Below are 14010 nucleotides of genomic sequence, written 5' to 3' on the forward strand. Positions count from 1 at the left end.
AAGCCTTTGCTGACTTTATTGTTGAGATGACTCGTCCTTCGGACTCTCAAGTTACAGACCAAGTCTGGAAGGTATATGTGGATGGAAGCTCTACTTCAAATGGTTGTGGAGCAGGAGTCATATGTCAGTCGCCAGAGGGCGACAGGTACGAGTATGCTTTACGCTTCAGTTTTCAGGCCTCAAACAATGAGGCAGAATATGAAGCTTTACTAGCCGGAATCCGCATGTGCAAGGCGGCATGAGCAAGAAAAATAGACGCCTGTTCCGATTCACAATTGATAGTGAGTCAGTACAATGGTGAATACGAAGCAACCCATCCGGCCATGATCAAGTATTTACAGGCGGTCCGACAAGCAGTCGGCTCCCTTGAGGATTTCCATCTGACCCAAGTGCCGAGATCAGAAAACAACCAGGTGAATGCATTTTTAAAATTAGCATCATCCGCCTCCTGTGATACTCCTCGAACTGTTTTTTGGGAAGTAATGGAGAGGAGAAGCATTGAGGAAGAACCTATTGGAATCTTAGACAGAAGCTCAACCTGGATGGATCCAATCAGGGCATATCTGACAAATGGTACCCTGCCGGATGATCATCAACAGGCGGCAGCACTGAAAAAACGAGCAACCAGTTTTGAAATAATAAAGGGAGAACTTCACAAAAGGGGGTACCTTCAACCCTTCTTAAAGTGTGTTACTCCAGAAAAGGGGCGAGAGATACTGGACGATCTTCACTCTGGTTACTGTGCTTCCCATATAGGCGGTAGGACGCTTGCTCAACGGGCAAGGCGGCAGGGCTACTTTTGGCCTACTTTAGAAGCAGAAGCGATGGTGATGGTGAAAAAATGTGACAAGTGCCAAAGGTTTGGCAAACTAATTCACCGTCCGGCTACTGACCTCACTACCATTCATAGCCCACTACCGTTTGCTAAGTGGGGCATGGATATTCTGGGTCCATATACGCCTGCTACAGGCGGAAGGAGGTACATACTTGTTGCCGTCGACTACTTCACTAAATGGGTAGAGGCGGAGGCTGTAAAGGGAATCAAGACGAAGGATGTAATTTCATTCATTTGGAAAAATGTCATCACTCGGTTCGGGGTTCCCATGTCTATGGTTTTTGATAATGGTCCCCAATTTGAGACGTCTGTTCTCAAAAGCTGGTTGGGTGACCAAGGAATTGCACACTAATTTGCATCTGTCGGCCGTCCACAAGCAAACGGCCAGGTAGAAGCCTTTAATAAAATCATCTCAGACGGTCTCAAGAAAAAGATTGAACGAGCAGGCGGCCTATGGGCGGATGAATTACCACATGTTCTCTGGGCCATTAGGACGACTGAAAAAGGGGCGACTGGAGAAACTCCATTCCTCCTAACTTATGGTGCGGAAGCTATTCTTCCAATAGAACACTACGAGCCGACTCTTCGAGTAATGCTATATGACGAAGAGGCAAACTGGGAAGCCATGCGCCTGACATTAGACTCACTTCCTGAAAGGAGGGGCAATGCTGTCTTGCGCCATGAAATTTACCGCCTGAGAATGACTAGATCATACAACAAAAAAGTACACAGGCGTCCACTCAAAGTGGGGGACTTTGTACTTAGAAAAATGGAAGCAGTTGGTAGGGCTAATGAGTCTGGCAAACTAACTCCCAACTGGGAAGGACCCTACCGAATCTGTGAAGAGGTCAGGGACGGTACCTACCGTCTGGGAACACCAGACGGAAAACCGTTGCCTCGAACTTGGAATGTAGATAATCTTAAGAAATATTTCTTTTGAATGATGTAAATAGTCAAGGGCTACTTAATAAAAGTTTGCATACTTAATATTCAATTTTGTACTAAGAGGGGCACGCCTACTAACAAACAGTCGGCTACTCTCCATGTTTAATTTTTATTCTTACTTAAGAGGGGCAGGCCGCCTATACATTTACAGTCGGCTACTCTCCATTGAGTATTTTACTCTATCTTCAAAGGGGCATGCCATATGTACCTTTACAGTCGGCTACTCTCCATTGAGTATTTTACTCTATCTTCAGAGGGGCATGCCGCCTGTACCTTTACAGTCGGCTACTCTCCATTGAATATTTTACTCTATCACCATAGGGGCATGCCGTCTGGACATATATTCGGCTACTCTCCATAGAAGAGGGCCGACTGGTTCAAAACACACAGCCACCCCCCTTATACTTAACTAAAAATGATCAGGGCCTGGCCGACCCTGTGCCTAAACAGGCGGCTACCCTCCTTTTACTTAGCACCTACGTTCACCAAGAACTAACCAAGGCCACAGGCCGAATGATCAGACCAGGCGCCAAGCCAACTGATCCAATCTTCAAAACTAATACGACCTGTCCCAACATCATAGCAGGCGTCCGGCGGCATCCCTCCGGATGAAATTCGTTGCAGAGAGCAGCTCCCTTTTGGGTGGAACATTGCTCTATAAACTAATTACACGGCAACTGTCCCCAAGGGCAACCACGTAGCCGTTTTTGAGACAAGGATAACTCTATCACTAACCAAACCAGTGGTAGCAGTTGACATCTGAGTCAGATGACCGCCTGTATTACTTGGGATAAATGCAGGGGGTACCTCTTGAGTTAATAGCCAACAAACATTGGCGAATCAAAAGGTTCAGCCGGCCTCCGCCGTCTGGTACCTTTACTACTCAAGCAGGAATGACGGCGACTGAGTAACACCAAAGTTAACTCATAGTCACTCTCTCAAACTTAGTATGGAGCCTAAAAGGTATGAGTCGTCCGCCTGTTTTTAGCAAACAGGGGCTCTCAACCACTACTTCTGCTAGGTTAACAACCTTTGAGTTAAAAGCCAACAAACATTGGCGAATAAAGGGGAACAACCGGTACCCACCGCTTGATACCTCTACTACTCAGTTACTTGGCGACTAGGTAACAATCATGTTTACTTGGTCACTCCTTAAAAATTTAGTATGAAACTAAAAAGGTGTTCATACAGCACCGGCTCACACTAGATTAAATATGGCGGGGAACAGTCGGCCTAGACGGCCTAAAGTCTCTAGCCTAAAAACATGACAAGTAGGAAACCACTTTCCTACTTGGTTAATTTTATATGACAGAACTGCCTACCTAAAGGGGATCCAGTCTTTAAAATGGTTCGAATACCGATTGGATAAATGGCCGACTGCTCGTCTAGCCTGGAAACAGACGACCAGTCGTCCAGGGGCATAGGCGGCGTGACTAACTATCTGTACCTGTCTGCAACTATCGGCCATGTAAAACAGTCGGTATAGTGTACAATTGGATATCAGAATATTCAATACTTGAACAAGTTTGAAGCAAAACAAAAATATTCATTAAAAGGAAGCCGGTCATTAAAGACCGGCAAAATATTCAGAGCCCCGGCCCCCTGGCCGGGTAAATACAAACAAACGGCACGCAGGCCGTGGGAAGAAGACATAAAGCTTAAGAAGGGGGCAGATCTTCAATATCAGCAGCTGCCGCCTGGTCAGCACTCTTCTTGCTGGACTCGGCTTCAGCTGCATCCTTCTTTGATGCATTACCCCCAAGCGGCACAAGCGCCACTACCGGCTGCTCCTCCTCCTCCAACGCCTCTTCCTCAACAGCCGCCAGGATCTCTTGATTATATCTATCAGAACACTAGCGGTACGTTTTTTCCCATGAGGCAAAGTCGACATTGGGGAAGAGGCGGCCCCAAGTCATGCGCTGGATTTGAGCAGAGTCTTCCATCATCTCCCGGACCAGCTCTTTCTTTTCTTGCTCGGCCTTTTCCGAGAGCTCCTGAGTAAGACTCTTCTCTTGGGTCACCAGGCGTTCCTTTACGCTCGCCAAGGATTTCTCCAAGGTTTCGTATGAGGACATCTTTTGGCGAAGAGGTCTCAGCTCGGCCTTGAGGTTGTTGATGGTCACCTCCAGCTCGCTATTCCTCTTCTGGGCCGCCTCTAACTGAGCCCGGATAGCGGCAGTAGCCTGCGCCTGATAATAAAGAATATCAATGGTCAGAACTTCATTTTGGGCAATTTGAAACATTGCCTTATCACAGTCAGAGGCGGCCATAGCTTTTGCAGCCTTTACCTCTTTGTTCTTCCGGTCAAGCGGCTTGCGAAGGCCGTTCACTCGGAGCAGGGCCTAAGTAAAAAGGGGAACAGGCGTCAGTTTCCCAACAAAAAAGAAAACAGGCGTCCTGGAATTCAAATACTCAAAAATATGCTAAGTATACCTCAGCAAGGACCCCTGCAATCCCGTCTAGGTCAAGGGTGCCGACACCCCTGACCGCCTCCCTTCCAGCTGGAGGAACGACCTTGATCATAGACTTGGCCACCTCGACCAAGTCAGGCTCCTGAGGGCCGGCTGCATCAAGCATAAACAAATGGATTAGACCTAGTAAAGAAGGGAGCAAGTCTAAAATTTACAAGGACAATTTCATACTTCTAGGTGGCCCAGCTGGAGTTTTAGAAGAAGTGGCCGGCTGTTTCTCGGCCGCCGCATGTTTCCTGGCAGAACTAGGAGAGCTCGCAACAGTCGTCCTCCGGGCCTTGGGGTCCGGCTGTTGGGAAGAAGAAGCTCTTGGAGCGCCCGTCTAAAATAGAAGAAAAGAGTCAGTATATGCATAAACACAACTCCAAAAAGAGGGTGAAAGGTTCGAAGCCTACCAAGGGTGCCCCCTTGTTGGGGGAGTCGGTTGAAGACTGTTGCATGATGGAGGCCCGCAACATGGCCGCCGCAGTCATGGAGGCGGTAATTTTGCTCATGGCGTCCGCTGCAAAAACAAATAGCAAAGTTAATAAAAGTCATAACAAGAAATGCACGGAACAGCAGAGTATTCGACAGGCCGGCTACCTCTTGAGCATCGACTGCTGAGGCCACAGGCGGCCAAAAAGTACTCGTCGTAGAGCCATTTGAAGCTCGGGACGCAGTGCAGGGGTACTTGCTCTCGTACCCCTGAAGTAGAGTTCACCTTCGACTCTACTTTGAAGAGTCCTTTATCTAGGATCTCTTTCTTAGCCTTGGGGGGAACAGACGGCATGCTGCGGCCGCCTGCAAGAAGGGGCGGATTCCTGTTCCACCTGTTGAAGCGCTTGTTCAGCTCTGTGTCTGAACTCTCAATGATGAGGAAGGTGCTCCGCCAGTCCTTCCATTTGTTTGCTTTACCTCTCGTCATGAGGTAGCCCCTGTGGCTCGTCAATTGATACCAGCCGGTACCGCCTGCCTTAGGGGTCCGGCTGAGGTAGTTCATGTGGGCGAAAGCCTCGAAGCTCGGCTCCACCCCGTGCAGTTCGCACCCGGCCACATAGCCGAGTACGTTGACCTAGGAGTTCGGGGCTAACTGCCATAACCCCAACTCATACCCATCCAAGATCCGCTGAACAGCTGGATGTAGTGGGAAGCGCAGCCCAGCCTTGATGGCCGCCTCGTAGCAGCCAAAGCAGGCGCCATCATAACTGGTACCAGTCGGCCATACGACTGTGTCTTCTGGATCCGGCACGAACACTAAAAAGCCGGGGCCCATTGTGTGGTTTGCGATAAAGCTCTCCACTTTCTCTTGCATGGCCGTGATCCGGCCCCGAGGTACCGTGCAGTAGTAGGGGGTATTTTGCTCTCGGTGAGAGGCGGATGGCTCCGCCCAATCGTCCCCCTTCTCAACTGCGTGAGAAATCCTCGCCTCTTGTAGGCGACTGTTTTTCTCTTCTGTGTCCAGGGAAGCATGGCCAGAAGAGCTAGACTCGGAATCGTCCTCTGACGAGTCCGAAGAGGACGACTCTTCCCCTCTCCCGGAGGGGCCCGCCTCCTCTCCTTTAAAAGGAGCAGGAGAGAATGTAGAATTGTCAACTGTAAAATGGGAAGGGGTCACTTTGACTCCTCCCTCAGAACTGTCGGCTTTCAAGTCGCTTTGTTTCACTTCCACATCTGGCGCCTGGTCAGATGTTTCACTAATCGGTACCCTGTGGGAGGAGCCGTCTGAGTTTGAGATCCTGGCAGTCTTTTTTGTTTTGGCCATCATGCTCTGCATAGACACAGATACAGTCGGACTTTGTATAAAGGGCAAAGATGGGTCCAGAAAAGGGCAGGCGGCACTCCTAGTCCTAGATTCAGCCGTCCCCGGTGACCGGCTGATCACTAACCTAGGTCGTGTCGTGTGCTTCCGTGGTGCCATTTCAAAAAAGAATAAAGTAAAGAGAAAATTAAGAGTAAGAGAACCGACGGTTACCTGAACGAGTGACGATTGATGAAGTTCTGAAAATCCTTTGCAGTCGGCTTGTCAGAGCAGGCGGTAGGCAGAAAGGGTCCAAAATGTCAGAGCAAGTTCAGGGGTCCGAATGTTCTCTCACAAAGTTTTCAAGTGTGAAAATGACCGAAGTCAACACTCCTTTATATAGGCGAAGTGAGAAGGCGAAGGGTCACTTCCAGAATTCAAAAATTTGGCGGGAGAATCTCTCGGCCTCTCGCCGAGTGACACCTGTAGCAGGCCGTCGCCTGTTACAGGGCGATACCTGTCACAGGTAACACGTGACCAGTCACGTGCCACCTGTGAGGGGCAAATGATTAGGGGATTTTTCCCCACCAATCACCATCTGACAAGTGGACCAATCAGGTTCCGCCATGTGTCCGTCACACGGGCCAATAGGAGCCTGCCACGTGTCAAGCAATGATCCGTCCACTATGGACCAATTACGACACGACACGTGTCCTTCCCATGACACCTGGGATAACCGGTCACCTAGGCCCAACTTCCGAGGGAAGCCCAATCAGCCCAAGGTTAACCTAAACCTAGATTGACACGTTTCCCGAGGTTATAAATACCTCCCTTAATCCTCATTAAGGGAGATTACACTAAAAACGCAGATTACACACATTAAACACTCTCACCTAGAGAGACCCAATCACTTTAATTTCCGCATTAATTACTCCTTAATCAAGTACTAACTTGACCGTCGGAGGCGGATCTCCAATCATCCGGAGCATCCGTTTGTTTTGCAGGTACAGGCGTCCGGTTCCAGTCTCGGAATTGTAACTCTCCCGCAGGACATCAGAAAACCCCGAAACAATACTTGCTAGAACAGTATTTGAAGATAAGGAATTGAAGTGTACAAAATTTTAAATTATTCTCTTGGAGCATAGGACAACTCAACAATTGAAACTTGAAAGGGATAGAGATTTTTGCTAGGTTAACCATTCCCAATTGCTATTTAAACGTTGAAGTTATCCCAATAAGATTAGGCTAGCCGACTACTAGTGTATTAGCATGCACATCGTGCTAATTTTATTTGATGCATATGGAGTTTATATTAATTTTTTCATACAATGACTTGATTTTCAAGGTATATACTACCTATGTTCCAAAATAACTCGTAACTTTAGGTATTATTTGTGAGATATAAAATATACTAAAGTTGCGAGTAATTTGGACCAGAGGTAGTCAGGGCCGTAGCTGACCCAGGGCCCACGGATAAAGAGGGCCCATTTTTTCTTAACTTTTTGTGTATAGAACAAGGTTATATACATTTTGCGTGCAGTAATAATTGTATTTTCTAATGTGGCCTGGTGGCTGGGTAATTTTCATTTAGTTTCGCAGGTCGGGTTCGAGACTCATTAGTTTCACTTTATTTATTTTTTTCTTTAATTTATTATTTGTTTTTTTTAAGAAAACTTTTTTTTTCTTATTAAAAAAAAATAAAACTTACATATACTACCAAAGACCCATTGAAATTGGAAATGCAATATATATTGTTTAAACATTTGAATTTTTTTCCAATTTGAAAGATACCTTAATTCATATTTCAATACTATTTCTATTCTTATAATTTCATTTAATAATTCATCATTTAAAAGAAAAACCCTAGCCTCTCTTTCCTCTATTCTCTCTCTAAAACCCTAGCCTCCATTGTTGAATTTCGGAGGGGCTTCCATCGGATTTACCGGTGAAAAGCCCCAATCGTTGTTTCTTTTGTGCTTTTTCTCTTGCTTTAGGTTTATAATAATTCTTCCTCTTCTAGAAGGAATATTTCTCTCTCGAAAGACAGGGTTTTTCTTCCTCTTTAGGAGGATTTGGCTCCTTCAAAAGACCGGGTTTTTCTTCTCTCTTTTGAGGGAGGATTTGCTTTTTATTTCATGGATTGCTATAGAGTTGTTACATGGGTAAAGTTTTCATGGATGACTACGTACAGTTTGATCATATTTGTATATTACACGTTAGAATTATAAATCCTTTTACTTTTCAATTTATTTTTCCTTCTAATAGTAAAGTTTCAATTGTACATAAAATAGTTCACATGGACTAATCAATATTTGACATCGAAGTTAAGTTACATAAATAGGGTCAATTTAATTTGCCTTCTGGGAAATTCAAGCAACAAACTATTAGAAAGAACAAGAAAACTTAGGGCTTGTTCACATTTACTTAATTTCAGTTCAATTCAGTTCAGTTTAGCTCCAATCAGTTTAGTTTAGTTCAGCTCATTTCAGTTCAGTTCAGCTCCAAATTTCCTTCTCTCATAAAATATATGTACTCAATTATTTTTATTAGAGTTACAAATATATGTATACGTGCACAAAAAACTAGTATCGGAATAATCGATCATACTCAGCTTATTTCCTAAAATCAATTAGGCCATTGCTACTCAATTCAATTAAGTCAAATGAGATTGGGTGTGTTCTTTTTAACTTAATTGTATTTATATGAACTTATCTTAATTTATGGATATTTATTGATACTTATATGAATTTATCTAAACTTATTGATACTTATTGATACCTATCTGAACTTAACTAACTTATTTTGTGAGAGGGAAAAGTAATACTCCGTAAGTATGTTCTTTATTATTATTATTAATATTATTTTTTATTGTTATTATTATTATTATTATTATTATTTATTGTTATTTATTAAGGTGGTTTTTTTTTCAAAATTCCCTTTACAGTTTGTGTGAATACCACTTTTTCATACTTTACTACTTGTAGTTTCATTTGGCTAGATATATTCATATTAGCCTTTGAAAGTTCCTTTTGTATTTTCTCCATATACTTTTTCTAATTACAAAACACCTTATTTTTTTTTCACAATAGCAATAATTTTTAACAATAACTATAGCAATTACTATTACACATTTGCTTATACTACACATTATCAACACTTGGTTCTACTTTGATGGGTTATCACGCATATAAAGAATTTAACATAATAGTTCTCAAAACTAAACAGAAAACCCAACCTAAGCAAATAAATCGAATTAATAACACATCTATTATAATTTAAAAATAACTACACTCCATTCGTGTTTATTGAGCTAATCGCGATGTCTCAACTAGTAAATGTAAATGTAGCATTACGTGAGATTTCATCCACTTGAACACAAGTAGTATTAACAAATTATTCAACTTATAATTCAATTGCAATTATTACGTAGTCAATGCTTCATATGTATGTACTCCCTATTATTGTATGTCTAAGACATATCCCGGCCACTTATAAGATTTTGCTTGGTCCTCATCAATGTACAATATTCATCAGGATAAAATTTATTAGCATATATTTATATAGATAAGATTAAAATTGTTATCTTTGTATATATACAACCGCAAATAATTGTTCCATTTATATGCGGATGGTCTATAAATATACGTACTCAATTATTTTTATTAGAGTTACAAATATATGTATACGTGTACGTCCACAAAAAACTAGTATCGGAATAATCGATCATACTCAGTTATTTCCTAAAATCAATTAGGCCATTGCTAAACTCAATTCAATTAAGTCAAATGAGATTGAGTGTGTTCTTTTTAATTTAATTGTATTTATCTGAACTTATCTTAATTTATGGATACTTATTGATACTTAACTTATTTTGTGAGAGGGAAAAGTAATACTCTGTAAGTATGTTCTTTTCAACTTATTAGGGTGTATTCCTTTTAATTTATTTGAACATATCCCAACTTATTTAAACATATCCGAACTTATCTGAATTAAATTGAACTTATTTTGTGAGAGGGAAAAGTAATAATGATATTCTTTTGTTCGTAAAAAAAAATGATATGCTTTTCAACTTATTAGTACTTATCTAAACTTATCTTATTCAATAAGTACCGAAAGTAATTTGAAAAAAACATAGCCTAAGTATTGAAAATAAGTTGAAAAAAAATAGCCATTGACCGTATTAATAATTGTCATCAATATAAACTATAAATTAGAGTTTTTGTTAAATAGTAAACTTAACATTGTCATCAATCTATAACTAGAAGCTGGAAAGAGTTTATTTTGCATTGTCTTTGAAATTTTGAAACATTTAATTTTACTCAACTTTTGTGATAACGTACTTATCTACTTTACTGGTCAAAAAAAAAAAGGACTTGCCTACTCTACTCTACGTTTCAACTAGACTACTCGAGTAGCAGTACTCTATGAGTCATAGATAGTGAGTAATATAGATGTTAAAGGAGGGCATAGGGGGAACCGAGGAACTAGGCGGAGACAAGGGGGTCCCCCGCTTAAAATAAAATTGGTTTTCTATATACTAGTTGTGGCACTACGTGCTACGCACGCGGGCAACAACTTGGTTAGTATATATCTAAGTATTGTTAAATAGATTTTTTATCAATTGACGTTTGGTAGGTTTAACTACTATACAAATATTTACAAAATACAAAAAAGTGGGAGAAAAAAAGTATAGACGTACAAACTGAATATATTATTTTATTTTACAATACAATTATTGTATTACATAAGTACAACTTGTTACAGAATAAATATTTAAATTTCGTAAAATCTATAATATATATATATATATATATATATATATATATATATATATATATATATACATACACACTAATCTAAATACATATATGTTATAAAAGTCCTTACATAAATATATTATACATAATATAAACTCTATATGTATGTATGTATACACACACACACATTTGATATTAAAGATAAATACATGTATAAATATAATTTAAAGCTTAAGTTTAGTAAAATTTGTTGACATTTGTTGTAAAAGTTGTTTATGATTGTGTTCTTCTAATTTCAATTGATAGTAGTTATAGTTGCCAACATCTATATTGTAAGTTTGTTGAAGAAATTTGAGTGCTTGTTTAGCAGCGTTTTGTTGTGATGGACCAATTCGAGTAGCTGGTGTCCCAATAAATCGTACATGACATGGGACATTAGGAATATCATTTATATCTATATAAGCTTTTACTTCATCGTTGGTGACAGCATAAATACCGAATTCTGCTTGAGGTAATCCCAGCTGAAGTAGTATATCGTGTAGAATTATTTTGATATTTGTTTCCAAAACTCTCCGTGGTTCATACATTATATGGTGGTTAAGAACTTAGTATTTTAATGTGATCTAATGAAATTTTTACGTATGAAGTGAATTTGCAGTAGTTATTGTTTTAAGAGAAAATCTAAGTTTCTATTTCTATTTATAGGCATACTTTAAAAATCTTGTAGTGATCTTTTATTACGTATTGAGTTTCAAACATGCGTGTCAAAACTAAAAATGTTTTATAGTACACATGTGAGACATGTATTATGTTTTATGCGTATTGCACAAGTGTCTATAATGTAAATTGTAAAATTTACACGTGTGTGTGTGTGTGGTATCTGTGTGTATTCATTTCTAATTTATTATTTTAATCTTATGTGCTTAGAATATGTTATATTAATTCTATGTATTTGGTATTCCAATAAATTGTACAGGATTTATTATATTGTAGAGTAAAACATTAAAATATGGTAAATACGTAAAACAAATGGTTATTTAGTGTGAATCTACATATAGAAGTACATATGTATTCAAACAAACATTATTTATTATATATTTAAAAGTTGAAATTGTCTAAGGAAACAAAGTTTGTACTGAAAGCGTGAAATTATATACATATATATGTTCATAAACACGTCTGGAAATTATTCTACATATAAGCTTCAATGATGCGCTTAGCTTTCCAGCGGAGCTGTTGAAATCCTTCTCCCAACATGTACGTCGTCATCTCTATGGTAAGCTCCCTGTCCTTCAAAGCTGTAATGCAACTGTCTACAAGAGATCTTTGTTCCTATAATTGTGTATAAAATGATTAATGATTCATGTAAGTTTGTTTGTAGTTATGAATGTAATATTAGTTAAAGCATACATACTTGTAGTGTGAGCGTAGCCATATGATTAGCATCATCATTTATCAGTTGTTCAGCAAGATGACCAAAAAGTGTGATTGGTATATCACCACTGTCGTCAGCAAAAGTAATATGCAGCACAGTTCTACAACGTGTATAATTATGCATGATTAAATATTTAATAGGATAAAGAAAAGCAGTGATTGTATGATATGTTATTAGTAGTGGTATATCAATTACTGTGATTCGGATGTTCCTACGTGTGGAGAGCTAAAAGCACGACAATTGAACACTAACCCTCTTTCAGTTTCACATCGTTTGCTGTAGACATTACATGCATTGTATACAATACTGCTTTTGTTTGTAATGTCAAGTGACTCGTCCGATGATCCGTACTGTTTTTCCAGACTTATACCAAAGAAAATGCAGATGTAATTATACAAAACATTACGTTGTTTAGTTTAATTTGTGTAATGAAACATACTATGTAATTTACCTCTTGCTCAGGTAATTGTGAAATTGGGATTATTAATTCAGGTTGTTGAGAACATTCTGCTGTTCTCGTTGCGAGTGAATTTTGAAGGACTCGAATTTGGTCCTTGTTGTTCACCGCCCTGTAAATCAACAGCGTAAGTTAAGTAATAATTAATACACATATGGAATTAGATTGGAAATTTGGTTTACCAATCTCGGAGAAGTTGTGCTTCTAGAGTACTTGGGTTAATTTTCAGTGAGGAAGCAAAGGTCGTGTTGAATGAACCCTCTGTAAACATATATGGCGCAGGTAGTTAGTGAAAGTGTACTTATTATGTTATAATTATTTGGCTAAATTAGAAAATAACACCTGTTAAAAGACCTAATTTTGTTTTTAACACCTTAAGATTTCGAAGTTTAATTATAACACCTGTTAAAAAATAAAAATTTTGCTTTCACCACCGGATAACAGAAACTGTGACGGAATTTTTTGGTGGGGCCCACATAGTCGTTTACCCTCCAAATTCCATCCCCTTCAATTCGAATTTATCTTCTCTGTCATTTATTACCACCCAACTAATTTTGCTTCATTGAATTTCGTCTGCAAATCTTGAACAACCAAAATTACTGCGAACATTCAAACCCTATACTGATTGTTATGATTGAGAAATTGAGTTGGAAGAGGAGGTGTCAATATTGGAGCGAAACAAGTCAGTGAGATTCCGTCAGCCATTTCCAACATCCAAAAAGCTTGGACTTTTTCGTGGATTCTGACAGCAACAGGAGTAAGATTCCAATACAGGTACCTTTCGAACCCTTTAAAGTAGTTTTCAACAAGTACTGTGTGCTGCATTATGCCATTTGTGTGGGTGTAGTAGGGTAATTTGGGAAAAAAAATTAGGAACCCTAAGAACAGTAAAATGGGGTAATTTGTAATTAAAGTTGAATTTGATTAAATTAAGTATGATTTGGTGTAATGTGTGAATTATTTAGTTTAAATCATTGATTTTGTTGACTGTTGACTGGTTTGTCATTGTGTTGGTTTAAATATGTTTGATTGTGTTGATTAAAGTATTGCGGTTGACTGTGTAATGGGGTTATCTATGTTGGTTTTTATTGATTTGCTTTGCATTTGTTTATTAGGTAGAAAAATGGCCGACAACGAAGATGGATTAATTGATATAGTATTTAGAGTAGGGGGTGCTTTTGTTACTAAACAAGTGTCAAAATCAAAGCATTTGCTTTGTTGGTGTGGTGGGTTATGTTATTGGAGGAGGGATGTGGTAGTGGATAAGATAGATTTGCATTATTTGAGGGTAGCTGCTGTGCATGGGTTTGTGAACTTTAATGTCCATGTCCCACCTAACTACAGACTTTGGTATAAAGAAAGAGGTAGGACCTTTAACACAGGGAGAAGGGAG

This window comes from Chenopodium quinoa, unplaced genomic scaffold (genome assembly GCF_001683475.1).
Source record: "Chenopodium quinoa cultivar QQ74 unplaced genomic scaffold, ASM168347v1, whole genome shotgun sequence".
In the NCBI taxonomy this organism is placed as follows: domain Eukaryota; kingdom Viridiplantae; phylum Streptophyta; class Magnoliopsida; order Caryophyllales; family Amaranthaceae; genus Chenopodium; species Chenopodium quinoa.